Source organism: Callithrix jacchus, chromosome 11 (assembly GCF_049354715.1).
Source record: "Callithrix jacchus isolate 240 chromosome 11, calJac240_pri, whole genome shotgun sequence".
NCBI classification, from domain to species: Eukaryota; Metazoa; Chordata; class Mammalia; order Primates; family Cebidae; genus Callithrix; species Callithrix jacchus.
The window spans coordinates 64,688,439-64,715,751 of NC_133512.1; the positions used below are offsets into that span (position 1 = coordinate 64,688,439).

Here is a 27,313-nt window from a genome sequence, read left to right on the forward strand (position 1 = left end):
AAAGGAAATAACGAGGTCCCCAAGTCACCCAGAAGGAAGATTAGACGTCAGAGGTTGCTTTATACATGGGATGCTCTGTCCGGATAAACGTCCCTCAGCGCGGCCGAGACTACCTCTAAATTCTCGCTCCTGGCAGCCTCCGCGCAGCAGGGATGAACTTCTTGCACGCTCGGGAGTTCTGGCGGGCGCAGAGGGAAGGGGGGCCGGGGCTGGAGGAGGAGATCGGAAGGGGAAAGGTAATCCCCAGAGTTTTCAGCATCCTCTTTTTAGAAAGACCGAGTCTCTCCCAGGACAGCTGTTGCGGTCACACCACAAACTTAAAAGCCGCCCTCCTGTTTGGAGCGTGCCTTTCCTCGCCACCCGCGCCTCCCCAAAGCTCCAGCTGGTGCCTCGCTCTCAGCCTGTCCCCTCGCGGCGCTCGGGGGAGGCAGCAGCGCCCCCTGCCTCCCCGCCTGGCCCCTGCGGCCTCAGCTTCCCGGCTCTGCCAGGGCTGCCGGCGGCTCGGCTGCTCAGCCAGGGCTGCGGCTCAGAGGAACGCGCGCCGGTGCCCCGGGTCGCCGCGCCGCTGGACCTCAGCCTTCATCCAGTTCCTCTCTCCCTGTACAGGCACCAGGCAAAGAGAGAGGGAGAGAAGAGTTCACAGCAGGTAAGTCTGGTGTGGGTCACCTGCTACTCCACTGGGAGGGTGTGCTGGAAACCGCAGTGCCAAGCGGGGATAGCCGGGATTTGGGGGTGGCTGTGGGTCCAAAGTGAGGTTGAGCAGGATCTGGGGAGATAAGGAACCATCCTGAGACAGAGAAGGCTCCCGGGAGCGGACAGAGAGTGGGCGCCCAGGGGAGCGGACGGAGAATCGGTGCGCAGTCAATGCGGCGCCGGCGTCCGCACAGCACTGGGGCGCAGTCCCACCCCGCCTCAAGCGGCGGCGAGCCTACTCCTCCCGAGCCTCCGCCTGCCAGCACCGCACAAAGTTTTCCTCCCGGGAACTTTGGTCTCCCTAGCTTCCTCGCTCCCCCACACCCCTCCGGTCTGGGCAGCGGAGAGCGCCTGTGAACGTGTACCGGGCTTCCGCCGGCTGCAGGTTCATTTAGAGACGCTTTGGTCGGGAACATCCGGGAGGACTCTACCAAAGGACATCTGCGCCCTGGCTCGCTGCTTTCCCTGTTGGTCTGGGGCAGAGGAAGGGGGCAAGGAAGAGGGAAGAGAAGCGAGGGGTTTTTTGTTGTAGGGTTTTAGAAGAGGAAGGGGCGACGCCTTTTTCCTCCCCGGGAAATCACGACACTCAGTCAGATGGAAGTGTGCACCCTTTTCAATTTAGAGGGAAAGTTGGAGACAAACAGCAGCCACAAAGCTGGCTGTCTGAAATGCGGTTAAGGCAAAACGCTCGGGGCATCCCTTTGTAGTAGTGGGCTTGGCTCACTCTGGAAAGGCCCGATTTAACTCCTGCTGGGCATTTAACCAGGAGTGCGGTCCCTCGAGTGCTTCCTCCCGGCGTCCGTCCAAGGAGCCCTGAGTTAAATCGTTAATGGGCTGCTCTGGTAGCGCACGGGCAGTTTCGGCACTGCTTCTCCTCTTTTGACTTGAATTCAACCTCTGGGCTGCGTTGGTTTGCCTCAGTCCCGGCGCAAGGACCGAACTTGACAGGAGCAAGAGACGCCTCGCGCAGGCAGGGCGCTCTGGGATCCAGGGGACTGGACGGGAGCCGCGCGCCAGCAGCTGGGGCAGCTGATGGCCCGGATTCCGAGTTATGCAGACAGAAGTTGAACAGGCACTTCCAGCTATTTTGCCTCGAGCGAAGCGGTAATAAAAGTCAAGCTTCTCTGCGTGAACTCTTATTCATCACCAAAACCCTACCACTTCTACTTTAGCTTAGTGCCATTTGCATAAGCAAAAGAAGAGGGGAGAGGGCCCAAAGTCTCTGGTTTAGCCTAAGTTCTCCTGAATGTGTACGCAAGTGGGGGGATGGGGGGGGGGCGGGCGTGCGCGGAAAAGAGGGGGAGGATACCCTAACAGAGAGGGAGGGGTTGGGGCAGAGGTAGAGGAGAGGTCTGAGACATCTCCTGGGTCTGGTGCTGCTGCTATTGTGTAACTATGGCAACCGCGGGGGCAAGGGCGGTCAGAGCCTTCCCAGTTCTGCACATGGAAAGAAAAATGTGAAGGGCGGAAAAGGGAGAGAGCCACATGTCATCACTTCAGTGATGCCTTCCCTTTTCCTTTCCCTTCTCCTTCACTGAGGACGGACAGCCAGGAGGATGAGCAATAAGATCAGGGCTGGGAGTGAGCAGCCCCAGCTGACCACTGCTTTAACTCACTCCAGTCTTAGAGTCTCTGAGACTCGCCCCAGCAGCTAAGGTTTGTCAGGGATGCCATTGCTGACAGGCCCAAAGTGATGGCCCTGGTCAGGGAGATGGGAAAAGACCTTGGCTCTTGGAAGGGAAAGGCCAGGAAACACAGGAAGGTGATGTGGGACGAGATAAGAGTAGGGTCAATGGCTGAGAGACAGTAAAACAGTACTGATTCGGATTGCCAACATTTCCAATGGAATTTACCCAATTGTGAAATGAAACATTGCTAGAGAAGGGAAGAGACATTTATCAAACACCTATTGTGTTCCAGGTGCTGTGAACTTTATTACAATTAATATTCCCAACAATATGATACAAGTGTCATTCTCTTTTTTCCTTTTTTGACAAAAAAGAAAAACAACAGAGATAAAAAAGAATTATAAATGGGTGTTGCCCATTTGTGCTTTTATGTTCTTAACATAGAATCATACTTCTTTAAAAAATGTATTGATAGGGGAATATGCTAGTTAGTTATCATTTTGGAGATGATAATAAAGGAGATGCAAAAATGTTGCTTGATGTGCCCAAATATAAGCTAGTAAGGGACTGAGCTGAGATAGGAGCTGTTTTACCTGGTTGTTAGTCTTCTTTCAGAAACTTCAGGCAAGTTGTTATGACCCCACTCAATGGGAGGGCTGTCTAAGGTCAGTTCTGATGCTATATCTCTATCTGCTATCATTTACATGTGGAGAACATTCAAAAATTTAAATGCAATTCATGGTTGAGGATGAGTATGGACCACATTAAATCTATAAGCCCAGAATTATATGTATGTGATATTAATGATCTATTTATATTTTCAGGTCTCATTATTAGTTTCTTTAACAATGTTCATAAAGGAAAAAAAGAAAAATAAATTATCAAATAGAAATCTCATGATTGCGTTAAGAAAATTTCCTGAAATTAGTTAAGATTTCCACAGTCTACTTACTGTCCTCATGACCTGAATACCTAAAAATTTACTTCGTATTTCAGCACTATTGATTCACTTTTGTGGTTCACTCTGGTAACTTTCCTGCTGACTCTCTGAGATGGGAGGTTAAGAAAAAGTGTCTGGCAATGTAAAATTGTTTTGGAATGATTAGGAAACTATTATCAACACTAGCAGAAACCAAGGATAAAAGATAGAAAAGTAATTGCTGTGGCTTTCTTTTGCCTTTCACCAGAATTGCCTTAATAGGTAAGTCTTTACTAAGATTTGCTTTATATTTTGCAGAGAAAAAATACACAAACAAAAACAGAATTTGCAATCTATTTTATGTGTGGGGAGGACTGGTAAGCATGGGAATTGAATTTTTTTTGGTGGTGGGAAAGGTCAGGGATATAAACAACTAGAAAGGCAGAGGAAGCACATCTTCTACTCTTTCCGACAGGCTAACAGATTAGACTTCAGGTTTTAGCTTGAGTCACCAAGCCGATTTATTCTCATGTATTTTTTCTTTTCTAAAACTAAGACGGATATTGCTTGGGGTTGAAGTTAAATTAATTCAAAAAGTTCCATAGTCTCCAGTTATTCTTCATACTGTGCTCTCATTCTATTGCATGGACATTTGTTAACTATCAAAAGGGTTATCATAAACCAGAGGTATCTCTGAAGATAATGTCTGAGACTAGCAGGTATCTCTGTGCCCCAGTGTCTGTTTACTGCATTAATAGAGCTACTGGGCTAACTCACTACTATTTTTATTATGCCTGTGTAATATCAAATTCTGACTCTCAAGGGGAAGACATTCCAATTGGTGCTAGTTTAATGAGTATTATGTCTTCAGGTTGTTTGTTATAGCTTCATTATTTTGGAAGAGCAAATGTTGACTCTGAACTTTGCTGTTCTGTCTGGGCAGTTTACTGCATTGCTGACACATGTTTCTTCAGAATCATTCTTGACATTAGTAAATAATTTGCTTAATAAACGAAAGTAATCATAGGCCTGTTTTGAAAAGTTCTTATTATGCTTCCCCTCAACACCTGGAACTGTACAGAGTATTTAAGTAAAGTAGTACTTCAACACTCCATAACATAATTCTTGAAAGGAGAAACAAATATTCACATTTGTGGAATAAGTCATAATAACAATAATAATGATGATGATTTACTATGGGCAATAACATTGATCACATTCCTTCCCACCTGAAAACATGGTTTTAAAACAATTCTTTCTCTAGGAAACCTTGGCCAAAATCCTTTATTTTCATGTATTTGCCATACTTGTCAAGCTAATAGTCTGTTTTCAATCATTTGTATTCTTTACTTTTTCTGTTGTTATGATCCCTAACTAGATAATAAGAACCTTGAGGAAAGGAATTTGTCTTCCCTAATTTGTTAGACCTTCATGTTGTTCAATGCTGAACAAATTATAAATACCATTGAAGTATAAACAGTTATTTAAATAGGTAATAGTGATGTTGCATCTTTTTATTGACTGTAAAAACCAAACTAAAGATTTGGGAGTTTATAACTTAACTTTCTCTGAGATTTTAGCAAAAAGTATTATTTCTAATATTAGGGTTTTACCCCCTCATGAAAAATTGTGAGAGACTGGGAGTTTTATGATAACCCATAACATAAAGGAATAGTGTAATGATCATGTTAGATAGAGTATATAAGAATACTAAGTAAAAAATTATGTAAAAGTTAGTTTTATAATGTTTACAAGGACCCATTAATAAAGATGTTTATCCATCATCTATGCCCATGTTAATTCATCTTAACTTTAAATGCCTAAATAATAACTAAAAAGTAAAAAATAAAATAGAAGACAAATTAACCATAACCAAGGAATACACTGATAACACTTTTGGGGTTATTTTCAATTATATTAATATTACTAGGCATTTATATATAATATAAACTATTAAACATTGATACATAGGTAAGTCCTTTTAAAAAATTGACGTAATGAATTATACTGTTTATATTTGTGTTTTAATAATTTTGATGATTTAAAATTCATCATTTTTAATATTGAATGCTTTAGATCCATGTTTATATTTAATAATTTTAATAGCCATTAACCAGGTCATCTTTAACCAGCTCGCTAATCTTTCACTCATCAATTTATTCAGTTTGCTCACTTGTTTGAAAAGCTAGCTACAAATATTACCTTCTTCTTCTCCCCTCCTTTGTCCATACTATACTCTTTGGAAGGAAGTCAGTATGCTTAGCCCACACTTTAGGAGTAGAGAGTTAGGCTTCTCTTCCTTGAAGACAGAATAGCTACATGCATTACTTGAAATTATTCTGCATGGAAGAATTGTATTTTTTCCCTACTTATTAATTCATTCAATCATTTATACTAGCATACTCTCATGGTTATTTATTTTATACTTCTGTTATAATCAATACTACTTTATTTATTGCTAAAATTTTTCCAGCTTTGGCCTCTGGGAGCTCTTTTAATTGGCTCCTCTGTCTTTACAATACATCCTTAGCAGTGTGTGTGTGTGTGTGCGCGCGTGTGTGTGTGTTGTGAACATGTCTTTATTTTTTGGCATTTCAAGATGCTGTAGGTTCACCCTGCTCCAGTCCTGGAATGAACCATTTCTCCAAGGGTGTCTGGTTCCTTTTATTGTAGAAGAATATTAGAAAGCAAGATTGGCATGGGGTAACATTTTATACTGGATAAGCCTGAGGAGCCCTATCTCACTATCTCAACCATGTAATCCAGGTCAACGTCAACAGTGGCAAATTATGTTGATAGTATATGACCTTGATATTATTGGATTAAAATGACAATTTGCCTCTGTGATCTTTCCCCTTAAAACTCATATATTCAATCTAACCACAAGAAGAAACATCAGACAACTCGTACTAGAGTATCATTCTACCAATACCTGACTAGTAATCTTCATACCTATCAATGTCTTCAAACCAAGTAAAGTCATCACTTCTCAGCACAAGTGAACAAAACCAAACAAACAAAAGCCTCGCAAGAAGCAAGGACAGTCTGAGAAACTATTGCAGCCAAGAGAAGTCTAAGCCTAAAAAGATGTGACAATTAAATATAATATAGTATCCTGCATGGGACCCTGGAACAGAGTAAAAAAGTGTTAGATTAAAAGTAAGAGAATCTGAATAAACTATGAACTTTGGTTATTGAAAATGAGTCATTATTGATTCATTAATTGTAAACAATTGTCCATACCAATGTAAAATATTAATAATAGGGAAAATTGGGGGTGGGTTATGGCAAAATTATCTGTACTATTTTCTCAATGTTTCTGTAAATCTAAAACTATTTCAAAAAATAAAATATATCTTGAAAGTTATATGTAAATCATGTAGTGGAAAATTGCTAATAGTGAACCATTCTCTGGTGTCAATAAGATTAATTTAAGTATTAGTCATTTTCATACTGCTATGAGGAAATATCTGAGACTGGGTAATTTATAAAGGAAACAGGTTTAGTTGACTTAGAGTTCCACATGGCTGGGAGACCTCAGGAAACTTATAATCATAGTAGAAGAGGAAGCAAACGCATCCTACTTCACCTGGCAGCAGGAAAAAGAAGTGCAGAGTGAAAGAGGGAAAAGCCCCTTATAAAACTCAGATCTTGGGAGAACTCGCTCACTATCATAAGAACAGCATAGGATAACTGCCACCATGATCTAATCACCTCCCATGAGGTCCCTCCCCCAACACACAGGGATTACAATTAAGATGAGATTTGGGTGGGGACACAGCCAAACTATATCATTTTGCCCCAGCCCCTCTCAAATTTCATCTTTCTCACATTTCAAAACACAATTATGCCTTCCCAACAGATCCCTGAAATCTTAACTCATTTCAGTATTAATTCCAAAGTCCAAGTCCTTAGACTCATCTGAGACAAGGTAAGTCCCTCTGCCTATGAGCCTGGAAAATCAAAAGCAACTTAGTTACTTGCAAATATAATTGGGGTACAGGCATTGGATAAGTGCACCCATTCCAAATGGGAGAAAATGGCCAAAACATAGGAGCTACAGGCCCCATGCAAGTCTAAAATCCAATAGAGTAGTCATTAAACCTTAACGTTCCAAAATTATTTCCTTTGACTTCATGTCTCATCTCCAGGTTATGCTGATGCAAGAGGTGGGCTCCTAAAGCTTTGGAAGCTCTGCTCATGTGGCTTTGCAAAGTACACCCCCTTCCTGGCTGCTTTCACAGGCTGACATTGAGTGTCTATGACTTTTTCAGTACAGTGCAAGCTGTCAGTGGATCTGCCATTCTGGGGTCTGGAGGACAGTGGCTCTCTTCTCACAGCTCCACTATGCAGTGCCCCAGGAGGAGGCTCTGGTCACTACTCCACTACTCTGTGGAAGCTCTGATCTCACATTTCCCTTCTGCACTGCCCTAGCAGAGGTTCTCCATGAGGGTGCTGCCCCTGCAGCAGACTTCTACCAGGACATCCAGATGTTTCCATACATCCTGTGAAATCTAGGCAGAGTTTTCCAAATCTCATTCTTGACTTCTGTGCACCTGAAGAACCAACACCATGTGGAAACTACCAAGGCTTAGGGCTTGCACCCTCTGAAGCAATGGAATGAGCCTGTACCTTGGCCCCTTTTAGCTACAGCTGGAGCACCTGGGACATAGGGCACTGAGTCCAAAGCTGCACACAGCAGTGGGGGCCTGGATCTAGCCCATGAAATGATTTTTTCTTCTAGGCCTTGGAGCCTGTGATGGTAAGGGCTGCTGCGAAATCTCTTGTATGGAGAATTTATTTATTGTTTTCATGATTAACATTTGGCTCCTAGTTACATATGCAAATTTCTGCCACAGGCTTAAATTTCTCCTCAGAAAATGGGTTTTTATTTTCTGTTGCATAATCAAGTGACAAATTTTCCAAACTTTTATTCTCTGCTTTCTCTTGAACCCTTTGCCACTTAGAAATATTTTCTGCTGGATAACCTAAATCTTCTCTCTCAAGTTCCAAGTTACACAGATCTCTAGGGCAGAGACAAAATGCCACCAATTGCTTTGCTAAAACATAGCAAGGGACACCTTTGCTACAGTTCCCAAAAATTTTCTCATCCATCTAAAACCACCTCAACCTGTACTTTATTTTTCATATTATTATAAGCATTTTAGTCACGACCATTCAAGATGTTTCAGAAATTTTAGACTCTCGCATCTTCCTGTTTTCATCTGAGCCCTTCACACTGTTCCAACCTCTGTTTGCTACCCAGTTCCAATGTTGATTCCACATTTTCAGGTACCTTTATAGCAGCACCCCACTACCTGGAACCAATTTACTGTATATTTTGTTTTCAAGCTACTATGAAGAAATACCTGAGACTGGGTAATTTATAAGGAAAGGTTTAATTGATTCATAGTTCAATGTGGCTAGGGAGGCCTCAGGAAACTTACAATTATGGCAGAAGGAGAAGCAATCACCTCCTTCCTTACATGACAGCAGAAGAGGGAAGTGCAGAGAGAAGGGAGGACAAGCCCCTTGTAATACCATTAGATGTCATGAGAACTCACTATCATGAGAAGAGCATGGGGAAACCACCCCTATGATCTAATCACCTCCCATGAGGTCCCCTGTACAACATATGGGTATTACAATTTGGATTACAATTCAAAATGAGATTTGGGTGGGACACAGAGCCAGACCATATTAATATCTTTTAATTGAATGCTTATTTTTTCCTCTACTTCCATGTACCACTCTGCTGCCATTTTTCTGTTGATAATAAATACTATCATAATAAATAAATACTGTAAATCAGCTGTTCTTTTTTGGGGGGGGAAGAAGGCAGGAAGGGAGGGAAGAAGGACGGTAGGGAGGAAGGAAGGGATGAAGGAAGGAAGGAAGGGAGGAAGTGGGGAGGGAGGGAGGGAGGGAGGGAGGGAAGGGAAGGAAGGAAATCAAGCAATGAGAAAGACATTGCCGACCTGGATCTAGAGGTTCACAAGTTGATTTCTTTTTTTTTTGTGAGAAGAAAAGAAAAAAAGTAAGTAAAGGAGAGGAAGAAAGAGGAAGAGAAAGAGGGAGAGTAAATGGAAATATTGTTTTATTTTGAAAAAAATTGGGTATTAATAATGGCCAATCAATGTTTCATTTAAACTTATGGGTAGGTGTGATGTGGTATTGACAAGAATGTATATTTTGTGTATTTGAAGTGGAGAGCTCTATAAATATTTATTAAGTTTACTTGTTCCGGATCTGAGTTCGAGTCCTTGATATCCTTATTAATTTTCTGTCTCATTGAATCTAAGTCTCATATCTGGGTGTTAGGATCATTAGCTCTTGTTGTTGCATTAATCCTTTTACCACTATATCTTTGTTGCTTTAAAATCTATTTTATTCGATACGAGAATTGCAACTCCTGCTTTTTATTTATTTATTATTTATTTTTGCTCTCCATTTGGTTGGTAAATCTTTCTCCATCCCTTTGTTTGAGTCTTTGTGTATCCTTGCATGTGAAACAGGTCTGGATGTAACATGCCATTGGGTTTTGGCTGTGTCTTTTGATTGGGGGATTTAGTCAATTTAAGTTTAGGGTTACTGCCATTTGATGTTGACCGGCTGTTTTATCCATTCGTTGGTGTAAATTCTTCTTTATGTTGGTGCTCTTTACTTTTTGGTGTATTTTTAGAAAGGCTAATACTGGTTGTTTCTTTCTGTGTGTAATGCTTCTTTCAGAAGCTCTTGTAAAGCAGACCTGGTGGTAATAAAATCTCTGAGTTCTTGCTTGTTCATAAAATATTTTATTTTTCCTTCAGTTGTGAAGCTTAGTTTGGCTGGATATGAAATTCTGGGCTGAAGGTTCTGTTCTTTGAGGATGTTGAATATTGGCCCCCACTCTCTTCTGGCTTGTAGAGTTTCTGCTGAGAGATCTGCTGTAAGTCTGATAGGCTTGCCTTTGTGGGTAACCTGACCTCTCTCTCTCTGGCTGCCCTTAGTATTTTCTCCTTCGTTTCAACCCTGGTGAATCTAACAATTATGTGCCTTGGGGTTGCTCTTCTTGAGGAATATCTTTGTGGTGTTCTCTGTCTTACCTGGGGTTGAATGTTGACCTGCTTTGCTAGTTTAGGAAAATTTTCCTGAATAATATCCTGAAGGGTATTTTCCAGCTTGGATTTATTCTCTCCGTCGCATTCAGGTACACCTATCAAACGTAAATTTGGTCTTTTCACATAGTCCCACATTTCTTGGAGACTTTGTTCATTCCTTTTTATCCCTTTTTCTCTAATCTTTTCTTCACGTTTTATTTCATTAAGTTGGACTTTGACCTCTGATATCCCTTCTTCTGCTTGAACAATTCGAGTGTTTAAACCTGTGCATACTTCTCGGAATTCCAGTATTGTATTCTTCAGTTCCATTAATTCACTCATACTCCTCTCTAAGTTGTCTATTCTCAATAGGATTTCATCAAACTTTTTTTCAAAGTTCCTAGTTTCTTTATGTTGGGCTACAATGTGTTCTTTTAACTCACCGAAGTTTGTTATTATCCATTCCTTGAAGAGTGATTCTGTCATCAGAATGCGCTCGTTCTCCATCAAGCCTTGTTCCATTGTTGATGTGGAACTGTGATCATCTTTAGAGGGAGAGGCGTTCTGACTTTGAGTATTCTCAGCTTTTTTAGGCTCGTTTCTTCCCGTCATTGTAAATTTATCCTCCTGTAGTCTTTGAAATTACCAACTTTCAGATTAGGTCTCTCCAGTGGACGTCCAGGTGGTTAGTTCCCAGGGCCAGAGCAGCGGCGTTGAAACTGATGGTGCTTTTCTGCCCAGGATTCTCCTGTCTGGCTTCCTTCTTGTGTCCGTAGTAGGCAACTCTGCCTTCCCGGGGCTCCAAACCTCGGTCAGAAGGGGAGCCGGTCCCGTTTACTCTGCGCCGAGCGCTGCCGCACTGAGGTGCCCTCACAGCCGCTGTGCCGGGCTCTGGTGCAGTGCTGGGGACCCTTGTGGGTCCTCCGACCCTGTTTACTCTGCTCCGAGAGCTGCCGCACCAAGGTGCTGGTGGAACCGCTGCGCCCCCCACAAGAGTCGCACTGGCCACCTGTGTGTTTCCTCCACTTGGGGATCTTCTGCTCTGTGAGCTATGAGAATTTGTCTGAAAGTGTGGCGTCCTCTAGTTCTCGGCGCCTTCCCTGAGAGCTGCAATCCCGGGATGTTAGCGATCGGCCATCTTGGATCGTTCCCTCTGAGTCAGCTGTTCTTGTAATTACTAATTTTTTCTAATAAAATTACGTATTTGAATTACTAAAAACATTAAGATTTCAAATTATGATTATAATTATAGGCCCTGATACAAAAAATTCTTTTTATTAGTCATCTCTATAAATCAATATTAAACATTTAAAAATATGTGCATTTTTCTACTTCTATCTTTACTATTTTAATCATATTGACAAGACCCATCATCAGTGCCAGATGTTTTAAATTCTAGACAATGATTATGCTTCCAAAATTCTTGCCAAAATTTTTGTATGACTATTTAACTCTTTTTTCTCTTTCAATCTCAATAACATCTATCACATTAAGTACTTGGAAGATCATCCTCCATCAAATGTTTTATGTATAATATATATATCATGGCAATTTGGAATATTAAATTATATCCAAGAGGCTACTACCTTCCACTAAAATAACTTTAAGAAGCTGAGGCTTACATGTGTTCCAGACAATACAGAGTGGGCAGCAATTATGGCTACCATCCTGTTATCTCCCTAGTATATTTTAAACATATGTATGCATATCTATACACACACATACATGTCTGAATACATGCACTATACAGTCATGTATCACTTAATGACAGGGTTACATTCTGAGAAATGTGTTGTTAGGCAATTTTGTCATTGTGCAAACATCATAGAGAGGACCTATGCAAACCTAGATGGTATAGCCTATTGCTCCTGGGCTAGAAACCTGTATAGCATGCTACTATACTGAATATTGTAGGGAGCTATAACACAGTGAGAAGTATTTGTGTTTCTAAATGTATCTAAACATAGAAAAGATGTGGTAAAAATAAGATATACCTTTAGGACCACCATGATATATGTGGTCCATTGTTGAATAAAATATTGTATACATCATATGGCTGTAAAGATATGTCTCTAAATGTCAATGCTCACCCCCTAAATATATGTGTGTATACAATATATATACACACAATATATACAATATAATATATTATATATTGTATACACATGTATATATAATACAACATATATATGTATTATATATACATATACAGATACATATACAACATATATATGTATTATATATACAATATATATATACACACACATATATATGTACATGTTACTTTACATGTACACACATATATATACAGATAAATGTATATATATAATACAGATACATATACAACATATATGTATCATATATACAATATAATATATATATACACACACATATGTATGTACATGTTACTTTACACATTATTCCTTCTCTTCCTTGTGTTACAAATTGCTGAATTTTTTTTTTTTTTGAGTTTTGCTGTCTCTCGGGAAGCTTTCCTTCAGTCAGACCAAAAGTTGTTTTCCCTTTTCTGTGTAAGCTTTTATACATACCACTGTCATACTCTTGATCATTATCTCATATTTATAATTATTTAATAATGACCTGATTTTGTGCTTTCCAGTTAACTGGAGGTTCTGCTGAATTTGTGTTACACTGGGGCAATGGCTGAAAGTTTAGGCATGCTTTTTTTTTTCTGATTTTAGTTTGTATGAGTCATAGCATACAAAACACATTTCAAGAACTTTTTGGAAAAAATCATGGAACCTGATCCCAGAATGTGTGGCTAAAGGGTGATAGCCCACTGAATTTTCTGAAACAATAAAAGCGCCTGAACAGACTAAGATCAATATGACTAACATGCTTTGGACTCTTACCAGAATCTTTGATTTTGGATTTTAATTTCTGTTACACCAAAGAAATTTAAAAATGTTTAAAGAGTGATCTTGTCTTGGCAACTTAGCTCAATCAAATAGAGGGAGAAAGCTTTTTAAATGCATACTCAGTTTGCATACTAGGTATGTAGAACTCACTTTTTTTTTATAGACTCATGTTGACTACCTCTTTTTTTAAACTTTATCAATATATCTTCTAGATGGCTTGTGAATACTTAATCATAACCAAAGTGCTAGTTTTAAAAATTCATTTGCAAAGAATAACAACCATCTCATATGTTAACAAGGTTTTAGGTTTGACTTTACATACCAGAGAGTGAATTCTTTATATGTTTTAGCAGTTATACATATTAACTTTTTCCTTGATGTATTTTAAAATTCACAATTTGACCACACTATCTTCTGTCTTGTCTCTTTATATATTAATATATTTCCCCATCATAACTGAATTCATTGTTATTGTTTCACTCAAGCAGTTTGGCCAATTATAAAAGTAGCCAGATTATTCTGTCTGCAAAATTACCTGCGTGATAAGAGAGTGTAAGACAAATTATTTGTAATTTTGAAAGGAGAAGTTAATACAAATTAAGAAATTATAGTGCCAGCTTTTGTCACCTGTAAAGTAGCTGTTCAAAGGCACTTATGCTGGATATATAGACGGGTGAATAACATTTCCCTTTCTTTGGCTTGATTCACATTTCACAGAGCTGTGGGGAATGTTGACTTAGACTTCACTGAGATGAGGTTTGGCAGAGAGCATTCATTGTTCAGGTTTTAAAAAGGGCAAGTTTTTGGCCGGAATAACTTGCAAAGAGAAGGAATGCTATGCTTACACATGTGTACTCAATAAACCTTCAGAGAGCCTGGGCTAAGATATTACAGGATTCCTCACCCTATCCCATCCCCAGTCTCTGGATGTTGATTGTTTAGAAGTCTTCTTTTGTTGTGTCACTATCACATGGGTCTTCTCATATTTCAGGAAATGTCACTTTGATTCATATTTCACAAGTTAATAGTGTACAGTGAATAGAATAGTCATTTCATATCCTGTGCACTTTCACTCGAGTTATTAAAAATAACAATTCCATTCAGGCCTACTTTCCCCTAGTATTTAGCAGTCACAAAACCATCATCTCCATGTCAACAAGCAAACATTCTTTTGTATACTTGCCACCATTTATTATATTCAGTAATCATACATGAGGATTTTGAGTTTTCCTTTTTTCCTTTACTAACTGGGTACAGGCAGTGTTGAAGTATGCATGCAGTTTCAGTTAATAGTGTATTAGGATGAGAAAAAATATATTGTAAATTTCCTAAATTGCTAAACAGAGCAAACCAGCGTTAGCAACATGAATCAGGCACACGGGTCTACAGTTTTTCTGTGCTCTTTCACTAAGGGGCTCTGGCTATGATTCTCCCTTTCAACTGGAATAATTTTATGTCTTTTATTGCTACCATCTCTCCCAGCCATCAACCAATGCCTCCACTCCCTACCCAAAGACCCCCACTAAATCTTACCTGGAAAAGTTATTTTCATTCAGAATCTACCCACTTGTTTGTAAGATCTCTTTCAGTCCCCAATAGCTCTTTCCCTCTCTCTTACCTCTTCCAGTACCACAAGATTGTTTTTCAAGGATACAAACCCAATGGTTGTTACCTAGATATCTTTTTCCATATTCTCATAGCATATCACCAGGTCTTGCACATAATAAGTACATAGTTTCTAATACTTGAATTGAAATCAATCCATTCAGAATCTAACACGTCTGTTTTTCTGTCTTACAACAACTTGGGCTATTGACCTTATAATAAAGCTTATGCCACTCCTATATTTCTCAGGTTTCATATTGCTTTTGAAGTCCTTCTAACTCCAGCACCCCTTTCATCTTTTCTTTCATTTATTGTGCACCTGCTACATGCTGGGTGTTATAATAGTCATTGATGAAACACAGATGAAGAAATATGGCTGGTGCCCTAAAGTAGACAATTCTAAAAGAATTCCTCATCTATCACCATGGGTTAAATCACACCTCCTTATGAAGTCAAACACAAATCAACAAAAGAATCTATCTGTAGTCTTGGTCTTTTTTTTTTCTACAGCCTATTTTTAATTACATCACTTTTTTCCTCATCTGCTTTTATCTATGTGGAGGTTATGTTCAAAGTATTATCTCCATCCTTTACTTCTTTTTTGGGTCCCAGTTATTTCAGCACATCAGGATCCCTGGCTTGACACCTGAGATTAGTCCTGATTACTCAATATTTTAGTTACAAAGGCAGTCACTCACTTTGGTAACCAAAAGTGTTAGAGTCCTTGATAAGTGTAACTTTGAACTGGGGCTTTAAAGTATGGAAATGAATGTGTTTCAGTGGCTGAGACTATGGGCTATGAAAGAAGACATCCTGGGTCCAGATCCTAGCTTTGTCAACTCTTAGTTGTGTGAGTCAGACAGGTTACTTCCTATGTCTCAATATCCCATTTTTTAATTGGAGTTAATGAAAGCACTAATATAGGTTTATCAAGATAAATATGTGAGTTAATACAGGGAAACCAAATGCTATATGCATATTACAATAACTATATGTTACTTTTTTTCTGTCTTACACAGACTACGCTTATTATAGTACGTAGAATTCCCACTCTATTCATACATTGTTCTCCTGCCTTCATATTTTTTATCTGCTGAGTTTCATCCATCTCATTTAAAGAACAACCCCTTGGTGGCCTACTTCAAGTACATACTTCAATAAGAGAATGGTGTTTTAGAATTGAGTATGTCCACCTCTTTTGGCATGGAAGTGTGTTTAAAGGGATAATTTGGGGCACACTGCAATAGATCATGTTACAGTGATGTGAGGAAGAATCCAGAACAGAGTAAAGCATTAGTACTAGTTGCCACAGAAGAATTAACCAGTTATAGAAGCTGAACAGCAAGTCGTAAAAGCCTTAGGCAACCCCCTCTGGATTCTCAGACATCTTTCCTAGCAGCTCTGTGTTCACTTTTAAAAACCATATTCATATTATTACATATTTTTGCTACAGTTATCCACCCTCAAATGTGCAATGCGGATTTGTTCAACTCTCTCCCTTTTCTCTCTTTCTTTTTAACCCACTGCATAGCTATTTATTTAGCCTTCGAAGTTGGGTCTGGTCTCATTTCATCTCCTTGCCCAGTTTACTTCCGCTGTGTGATCACTACCTTGTTCCTTTTGTGCCTTGTTCCTTGTGCCTTTTCTAACCTGGTATTGCTCTTGGGACCTTTTGTTAAATGCTGTCACTATGCTGCTGTTTCAGAATATTCTATTTTAGTCTCCTTCATGAGAAAGTGAGGGAAAACAAAATGACCTAATCCACCATCCACTCACTCAAGGATCTGGAACTCAGCCCAGAAACATTCTCCATAGTATAGTCTCATGCCCGGAGATGGAATCTTTTCTAGACCACACACCAGTACTCAACTTGCCCTACTTGAGCTGTCTAGTTACTAAGATTTCCCAGAATGCTTGCTCCCTAAATTTGGGCTCCAGAGGACCTTGTAGAATCCTGCACTGCAGCACTTGGCGGAATCAAGTTGCATAGCAGAAGCTAAGCACTCATCCCTCAAGAAGCAAGTTTAGGGAGAGCCCAGAGATAAATAAATAACTTCTGAATCTGTAGGGAATCTAGCGTGTAAAGTGCATCTTTGTTCCTTGCTGCTTTATCTGTTTAGCCAGTCACTAGAATACTGCTTAATAGAAAAAGCAAAGTATGTTAATCAATGATGTTTTCCAGAAATTGAACTTAAAGGTCACTTCAGCTTCTGAGCAAGTTGAAGTGATGCTGAATAATGTTCTGATTATTTTATGAGAAAATACTTGTTCAGTGCTTTTCTTGGTATGGTTTCAAATTAGTCTATTCCCATAATTTTCTCTTTTGCTTTTGCTTCCTCATCAATATATCAAATTTTAATAATAATTTATAAAACACTATCTACAGAAAGTGAAATGTTTTAGAGATAGGATAAAGAAGAATAAACACTACAAAATAAATAATTTAAAATATTCTGAATATTTTCTAAGTAAACACAAATAATTATTTAGTGATTTCTAAATATTCACTCTATGATATTCATCTTTGGAACATTAAATATTGTCCTATGTTTGCAGATAGATTGTTGTAAAATGTTTCTTGTATTCTTTCAAGTGCAGAGGGAAAAGAAGCCTTTCCTCATATGTATGTGTGTATATATATTCATGTATGTGTGTGTATATGTATATATATGCATGTATGTGTGTGTGTATACATACATATACACACACCACTTAGGCATGTGGCATTTTCTATTCTATGACTCCTCAAGCATAATTTTGTTAGAGCAAATGAAGAGAAGGAAACAATTTAAAATACTAAATCCAAGAGTCAATTCAATTCAAAGTTCATTTTTGTTTTATTTTTATTATTTTTCCTTTTTTATGTATTAATTCACTCATTCCTTATGTGTTTTTATTTATTACTTTAGTGAATATATATTGTAAATATACTGGCTTGTTTATGACATTTTTAACAAATGAGATAAATAATATTAATTTTAATTAATTTTAATTTAATCTTAATTTTGTGGGGGAAGCAGAGGGTGTCGTTGTTCAAATTATTACCTTTAGGTGTTATTCAAGAGTGCTTCCAGTCAAGTAGTGGGTTTTCTGGGTTGTTCCTGGTCACTAAAAACAGGTTGATCTTGATCAAGGTAACAATTGTTGTTCCAGGTCCATAGCACAGAATTGAAGACAGGAAGGGAAGATGGACCAATCTTAGGGCTATTATGTGGGTTCCTATTTTGAGGCCCCCACAATTCCTAGGTTTATCCTGACTGTTCCCTCCCTAGCTCCATCATGGTTGCTTTCTCCTCCTCTCACTACATTCTCTTTGTCCGTGGTTCTGTTCTTTTTCTCTCGATAGACTATCTTCACTGGCCCATTCACTTTGCTCATTCCAGTTATTATTTAAATGAAAAATACACATAAATTATTAACTCTAGCCTCTCAGCCTTGATGTTTTTTCCAGCAGGCCCTAGTCTATGGTAATTGATCATCCACTTAAGGGTTTACATTCGTATGATTTCACCACATCTTCTACTGGTTGTGATTTTTTTTATGCACAAGTGTGTGCACTATATTGCGTGGAAAGCAACTTCACTTTTGAGTCACAGTCACAATTATTCTATTAATTATTTGAGAAAATTGGAAAGTTATTTAACTCTATCAGCCTTAGTATACTTATACATTGAGATAGAGGTAAATGACAATTTTGCCTCTAAAATGCAATGAATTTTCAAGAGAATATATAAAGAAAGAATTTATTCTGGTTCCTGACACCATTGTTATTTTAAAAATAAATAGTAGTGTTTTGCTGTGTTCTCTCCAATATATACTGGCATTCTACTGTGTGCAGAAACTTAAAATGCTAGCACATGGAGTTTGGATTTTATTCCATAGTTGATGGGGAACCACTGAATATCTTTGAACAATGAAGTACCCCAAGAATTAATGTCTTAGAAAGATGAACCTAGGAATTATTTTCAAGGAGATTAATTAACCCTTTCACATATGTGATATGGGCTAGGCTGTTGCAATGGTAATGAGGATAGAACAGAAGGATACCAGAAAAATTATAAGAAATAATTTATAAGACTATTATGTCAGAGTTTAACTGCTTGATATTCATAAGGTTTATGATCTTGCCCTATTCTATATTCAAAGCACTCTGCCTGACATAGAACGTTTTCTATACCTCTCAGAACCTAGATTCCCTAAGATTCAAACTTTCTTATTGATATTATACTTTTGAGATTATTGTTGTATTGTTTCCAAAATTCACAATGGAACAAGAAACATCTTTCCACATACATAGAAGGTCTGAGGTCAGACTTGATCCCAGCAGTATATAGAATACCTCATGATATTTTTCCTGCTAAAAGAAGGTGACTGCTTCAGACTACTGAAATAATGAGATACAGAAAATAGAGATTTCTGCAGACAGCAACTTGGAGATATGTATCACAGAACTAGAAATAGAAATCAATGGTAATCTTACTAAATATTTATTTGGTGAAATGAAGTGTTGAATACTTATTTTGTTGTCATGTATGTTTAATATTTAGGACCTAAATATGCTGTTCATCCTGAATGGAATTCCTTCTTTCTCTCTCTCACTTTTAAATCTTTTGGTATTATATTTTTTGAGAAACAAATCCAATTTCACCTTCTCCATTGGAATACCAAACCAGAATATGTATACACTGAACTTATTTTTCTTGTCACAATCACAAACACACATTCAAACTTCAAAATAAACAATTTAAATTTAAAACTATTTTATATGGACACTTCGTCTCACTGGCAAACTATCAGTTTTTTTTTTGTTGTTTTTTTTTTTTTGAGACACAGTTTCACTCTTGTTACCCAGGCTGGAGTGCAATGGTGTGATCTCGGCTTACTGCAACCTCTGCCTCCTGGGTTCAGGCAATTCTCCTGCCTCAGCCTCCTGAGTAGCTGGGATTACAGGCACGCGCCACCATGCCTAGCTAATTTTTTGTATTTTTAGTAGAGACGGGGTTTCACCATGTTGACCAGGATGGTCTCGATCTCTTGACCTCGTGATCCACCCGCCTTGGCCTCCCAAAGTGCTGGGATTACAGGCTTGAGCCACCGCGCCTGGCCTATCAGTTTTTAAGAGTACAAACTTTTGTCCACATTTCATATTCATTCTGTGTGCTACCTAGCGTAGCAATCAATACATGTTGATTTGTAATTGCAAATCTAAAAAAATCTAAGTACAGTTTTGAAAACACAATCTAAAATCCTCAGTTGTGTGTAGCATCAATAAAATATTTTGTTTCAATAAATGATGAAATAGATACCACAACACATCTTTTCCACTTTTTGTTAGAATCAAAAACTTAAAATAATTATCCTTTTTCAATCAAAGATCTCTGAAATCAGTGTCTTAGGTGGCAGTATTGATTTAATTTAAAAATGTGTTAGATGGAAAGATGGACATTTTAGTCTCTGTAATATTAATAAGCCATGAAAATGTTCGGAGAACTCTTTTTTGCCTCCTTAGTGTCAGCTCATTCTCATTTGACTTTAGGTTATCTTCATTCAAAAGAATGGTACGAGCAAAAAATACCGTAGTCTCGGGAGTCTGAGGCAGGAGAATTGCTTGAGCCTGAGGGCAGAGGTTGCAGTGAGCTGAGATCATGCTATTGCACTCCAGCCTAGGCAACAGAGTAAGACTCTGTCTCAAAAACAACGATAGCAAAAGCACAATAGTACATTTATAAATGTGTACCATTTATTAACATTATAAAAGTGTCTATTCATATGTATACATGTATATGAATGTATACATAAGTGCCTATCATATAACATGCTGATTCTATCATGTATATATGTGGTTATATATACTGCATATGTATGATTACATATACTATATATTGTACATAGAAGAGTGTTTGCAGAAAGCAACTTTCAGAAATTTCTTGTGTAAAGTCATTTTTATAATGACAGTAAATAACATGAAATCACACACTGACCCAAATGCTTCTCCTCCAAGTATAACACTTGTTCCTTGAAATTGCCTATTTCTGGTCTATGTCCTCCATTATAACCTGAATCTTTTAGGGCAGGAACATGTCAGTCTTGATGACCATCTTTCCATTCTGACACTCATAAATACATAGTAGATTCTCAATAAGTTAGTGTAAAATGAATAATGTATTTATTCTTTGTGATGCTCTCCCTGACTTAAGTCATTTCAGACAATTCTTCCAGACTACTTTAAATTGTGAAGTCATTGTTTGGATTCTTTATCTTACTTGAGTACCCTTGAATTTACATTGCTCTTATCTATTAATTTTACTGTGACATTATCATTCAGCAAGCATAAACTAGGGATAGGTGTGTTTTGAAGACAACTTGCACTTATACACTAACTTGTAAAAAGGAGGTTTCTGATAGTCACTGAGCTATTTTTAAATAAAAACTAAGAATTGATCATACACTGATAAATAGTTAAGTAATATGTGCTATTAGATATTGCTTGGAAGCTGTGTTCTGAGTAGCCTATAGAAAGAATGAAACTTTCTTGGGACTACTGTCTAATTGCATCCCCTCCCCACCAAGCTACCCAACAGTAGTGGGTAATCTCTGTAGGTGGAGATGAACACTTTTCCACATAGTTGTAGCTGTCTTTACTAAATAATAACAGCCACAGGTTGATTAATTACCTCTGCCATTAGACTGTGATAAGAGAAGTGTGAAATTCTGTCAAACTTTTCTTTTTTTTTTTTTATCCTCAAAAATTCCGTTCAATGACATACTAATATCTGTCTGCTGGTCTTTTTTTAGTTTTCCCTTTGACAGATAATTTTTTCTAAGTTCAGTTAATTGAAACTAACGTTTTGCAACCTTGAGAAGTTTTATTTTATTTTATTTTTTTTGTGATGTTGATCAGTTCTTTCATATTTACATTAGCCACATGTATGTCTTATTTTGAGAAATGTCTAATAAACTACATAAATTTTTTTTTGGAGGTTTCAGTGGGACGGAAGAATCACAAGGAATCAGGTGTTCAGAGGAATGTATTGAGTAGAGGTAAGGAACTAGGATGTTGAAAAGTAAAAAAAGGAGAGAAGGAGAGGAAGAAAGGAATAAAAAGAGGGAGAGAGAACAGGAATATTGCTTCATTCTAAAAATGGGTATTAATAATGGCCGATCAATATTTTGTGTATTTAAAATGGAGAACTCTATAAATATTTATTGAATTTACTTCTTCCGGATCTGAGTTGAAGTCCTGGATATCCTTATTAATTTTCTGTCTCGTTGAGTCTAAATCTCATTATGGGTCTTATGTATCTGGGTATTAAGATCTCTTATTGTTGCATTGATCCTTTTACCACTGTATCTTTGTTGCTTTGAAATCTATTTTATCAAATGTGAGAATTGCAACTCCTGCTTTTTGTTTATTTATTTATTTTTGTTCTCCATTTGGTTGGTAAATTTTTCTCCAACCCTTTGTTTTGAGTCTTTGTGTATCTTTGGATATACCATTAGGTTTTGGCTGTATCTTTTGATTGGGGGATTTAGTCAATTTAAATTTAGGGTTACTGCCATTTGATGTTAACTGGCTATTTTATCCATTCATTGATGTAAATTCTTCTTTATGTTGATGCTCTTTACTTTTTGGTATATTTTTAGAAAGGCTCATACTGGTTGTTTCTTTCTATGTATAATGCTTCTTTCAGAAGTTCTTGTAAAGCAGGCCTGGTGGTAATAAAATCTCTGAGTACTTGCTTGTTCATAAAATATTTTATTTTTTCTTCAATTGTGAAGCTTAGTTTGGCAGGATATGAGATTCTAGGCTGAAAGTTCTGTTCTTTAAGTATGTTGAATATTGGCCCCCACTCTCTTCTGGCTTGTAGGGTTTCCACTGAGAGATCTGCTGTAAGTCTAATAGGCTTCCCTTTATGGGTAACCTGGCCTTTCCCTCTGGCTGCCCTTAGTATTTTCTCCTTCGTTTCGATCCTGGTGAATCTAACGATTATTTGCCTTGGGGTTGCTCTCCTTGAGGAATATCTTTGTGGTGTTCTCTGTATTACCTGGAGTTGAATAGTGTCCTGCTTTGCTAGATTGGGAAAATTTTCCTGGATAATATCCTGAAAAGTATTTTCCACCTTTGATTCATTCTCTCCATCACATTCAGGTCCACCAATCAAACGTAGATTGGGTCTTTTCACATAGTCCCATATTTCTTGGAGACTTTGCTCATTCCTTTTCATCCTTTTTTCTCTATTCTTGTCTTGTCGTTTTATTTCATTAAGTTGGTCTTCGACCTCTGATATCCTTTCTTCTGCTTGATCCATTCTGCTATTTAAACTTGTGCATATTTCACTAAGTTCTCATGTTGTATTTTTCAACTCCATTAGTTCGTTTATATTCCTCTCTATATTGTCTATTCTTTTCAGCATTTCGTCAAACCTTTTTTCAAAGTTCTTAGTTTCTTTACATTGGGTTAGAACAAGTTCTTTTAATTCCCAGAAGTTTCTAATCATCCACCTTCTGAAGCCTACTTCAGATAATGGAACACAGTCCTTTGTCATCAGGGCTTTTTTCGTTGCTGATGAGGAACTGTAATCCCCTGTAGAGGGAGAGGGGTTCTGATTTTGGGTATGCCCGGCCTTCTTAGGCTGGTTTTTTCCCTTTATTATAAATTTATCCATCTGTCATCTTTACAATTACCACCTTTCTAATTAGGTTTCTGAGTCGACATCCAATTTATTAATTCCCAGTGCTGGGATTCAAGCAACCCACTGTGCCGGCCAAAATAGCAGCGATAAGACTGATGGTGCTCTTCTGCCCAGGAATCTCTGGTCTGGCTTCCTTCTTGAGTCCGCAACAAGTGGCTCTGCATTTCTGAAGCTCCAAACACTGGTCAGTAAGGGAACCAGTCCCGTTTACTCTGCATGAAGAGCTGCCGTGCCAAGGTGCAGGCAAAACTGCTGTGCTGGCCACAACAGTCACGCTGGCGACCTGTGGGGCTCCTCCACTAGAAATCTGCTGGTCCGTGAGCGACGAAAATTCGTCTCAAAGTGTGGCATCCTCTCGTTCTCTGAGCTTTCACTGGGAGCTACAATCCTGAGCTGTTAGTGATCAGCCATCTTGGATCCAAACTTTTCAATTATTGTACACACTTTAGTCCAAAATATAAATCCTCATCAAAAATATTCATGGCACCAGAATAGAATACCTCTACTAGTGTTTTGTTTATAGATCTTTGTCTGTGGGAGGTAGACTTATTTAAAATAATACCATTTCCATTTATTATCTGGTTGTGAACAAAGAGAAAGATAATGGTTTTACACAATATCATGCTTTCTTGATGTGGTCACCTTTAATAATAGAAACCAAAAGAAGCATTTCCCATAATATTCATCATAATTCTATCAGGAAGCAGATGTGCAGTCTTATTTTTCTTTTAAATCCTGTGTTTATTTATTGCATTATATCTTTCAGTTGTGAATATTTTCCTGTAGAGGGAAATTCCATCCTTCCTGGAATAATAATTCCCCAAGTTTTAGATGTATTTTTTAAAACTGGTGAGTTGACATGAAAATATACCTTTCCTTCATAAATATCTTTTGATAATATCTCTAAACAGGTAGACTTTGAGTGCTTATAATGCTTACTGGAGATATTTCTGTGTATTTATAATAATAAATCAAGATAATTTTATGGGCAAAGTCACATTCTTACTAATATACCACTAGTAGATCTCCAACAATAGTATCAGCTTTACAGTAAATTATGTCATTCAAAGGTGAAAATTTATAACAAAACTATCTATCCTTCCAGCTTTTTCATTACTTTTCTTCATTCCCATTGAAATGCTTTACGTTTCCATGAGAACATCCCCACCCTTGACTGTTCTGTATATTTCCAGATACTTTGGCCTCACTTCTCTATTTAACCAGCCAAGACCTCCAGATGAGGCATTTCAAGCAAAATGTTTCAGCCTATTATAACATTTCATCTCTTGACATTTCAATGTAGTTGATGTAGCTCTCTGCATGATGAAACATAATATTGTTTTGGCTTTTTACCATCTTCAGGTGGGTTTCAGTTTATCTGTATCTAATGAGATATCTGCTGTTTCTCCAGCCACCCTTGCTAATGGATATTTCTCGATACATTTGTATTGATTTCAGGACATTGTTTCAGTTAAATTTTGTTTAATTTGTTAAGTTACATTCATATTCACTGTATACCATCATTTAGATAATAGTTCTAATCAGTTGCTTTGGCTATAATCTTTATCACTTCTGTGCAAAACCTCTGTACTCATGTTTTTTTTTTTAATCTACTTTAATGTTCTTCCTTAGCCCTTCAGATATAAAATGTCCAAAGTAAAACAGGGATTTTATTTTTGTTTTTTTCTTCACTGACCTACTTAACCTCTTTTCTTTATTTCTGTTAGCATCATACGGCTAGTTTGAACTTTACGTATCAGTCATCTCTAATGCAGTACAGAGCAGGTCCTGTGAACCTAGTCCCAACTGGATTCCTATCCTGATTCTGTCACTAACAAACTTATAGCCTTGGGCAACTTGCTTTATCTCTATATAGCTTAAATTCAGCATCTTCAAATGAAGTAATAAGGGTATTTAATAAATTACAGTGTGGATTGAGTTAATATGGGTTCACAAGTTAGAATAATGTCTGGTCCTTAGAAATACCTCATAAATGTTAGCTTCTTTTATTGTCACTTTCCTTTGCTCTATATTTCCAATTACTTCAACAAGTTTTCTTAAAACTTGCCTCCTTTCCATCGTCACTGCCAACACCATGATTCAAACCTTCATGTTCTTTTGCCTGAGACTATTTTATTAGTCTTCTAACTCATATTCCTGTTCTCATTATATCATAAGCCCTATCCAAGTTAGGATATTGTATTTTAAAACCTTTGTCATTGTTAGTAAGACTTTATTTGGTAAGATCAACATCATGTAAAAAATATATATAATTTAAGAAAAACTAACAATGACATTAAGTGTCACGTGTATATATAGAACATGCATGTTTGAATGTATATATGTGTGTAAGTATATGAAATATAGTAATAAATAAAGAACAATGCCATTCCAAGTAAATTATATTGGTTATTAAATCTGCTCATGCCATTAACCATCTCCTCGGTATCTTATTCTATTGATTAAAAAATTGATAAAGTGCATTACATACTCAGATACATATTTATATAGTTTTCTTAAAGTATACTTTTAAAGTATATGAACCCATCTGCATTTTCCCTTGCTTCTTGTTTTTAGCATCTTTTCTGAATATTTCTGTAAAAGGCTGACCTTTGCAAATACTTTGTAGTGTTTGAGATTTGTGATTTTCTTTTCCTCTATCACACATTTTCTCCATAAATGGAGACTTACACCACATACTTGTTTCTATTTTATTTGAGAAGGGTTGGGAAAAATTGATGTCCTTCTTAGTTTAAAGGAAATTACCAGAATTGGATTTAAAGAAATATATTGTGAACTTAAAAGAAGGTACGCATATGCATCCAGATATTGAAAAATCACTGGTGATGAAACTATTGTGGGTGAAGCATGATTTTCGCCTGATAAGGTAAAACCAAATTAAATGACTACCTTGTTTGGACACCTCCGGTGTCATCCACTCTCTACTGCAAGTGATGGGAGAATCCAGTCTAAACACAATACCCTTGTCATGACTGAATTGTAATCTACCTTTGCAGTTTAGCCTGTGCTTATCTCCGCCATATGAAACTATTACATCAGGTTTTTTCTCATGCCATATCTTCTGTGTCTCTTGAGACATTATCTACTCTCAAACTCTAATTTAAATGATTTCTCTACTGTGAAATTTTTTTGATTCTACTACATCTCCTGTCCAGCTCACTCAAGAAATATTTTTTACTATTTAATTCATCTTCTGTACTTCTTGTATAGCACTTTAATTTTGCCTAAGTTACAGCTCTTTGTATACATATTTTATATCTCTAAGTGCCTGTTGTTTCCTTAAATAAAAGGCCACATTTTATTTACCAGCTACAAATACAATGATGTTGAGTTTTATATAGGTTCTAAGTTCCAAAATATTTAGAGTTAAAATTTCCTACTGTCAACATTATCCAGAAAAATCCTAAAGTAGTATATAAAATGTCTTATACAATATTTGTGTGCCACATAAGTGGCTGATGTTCAGTCTTTCAATAAACTACACATATGAAAGTTTTTCTCCTGTATTGTATCAAGTCGCTTTCTTCACTTCAGCACCAGATGAAGTAATTGGCTTGTCTTTAGAGGCTGTGTTGTATGAAAAAATCCATGTGTCTTTAAGCATGAAAATCAAATGCAGCTTGAAGAGATGCTCAGACTATGAGAACTTATAATGACTGAGGGAATCTAGTTTTCCTTTCCAAAAAAATACTTTTTAAAGATTGGTGGTCCAAAAATGTTCTCTATATGCCTGGGTTTTAAGAAATTTGGTTATCAAGTTCATAAGAGTTTAGATAAATAAATATATGAATAGATA

At 37.5% G+C, this 27,313-nt stretch overlaps 1 protein-coding gene across 3 annotated transcripts in view; it reads left to right on the plus strand.

Moving 5' to 3' along the window:
• Positions 1–345: 345 nt before the first annotated feature.
• SEMA3D (semaphorin 3D) overlaps positions 346–27,313 on the plus strand; it is a 214,417-nt gene continuing 187,449 nt past the window's right edge. For all 3 annotated transcript variants that reach the window (XM_009002554.6, XM_078342090.1, XM_002751650.8), the window contains exon 1: positions 346–646. The gene's annotated coding sequence lies outside the window, so the exon portion shown is untranslated. The remainder of the gene's footprint in view (positions 647–27,313) is intronic.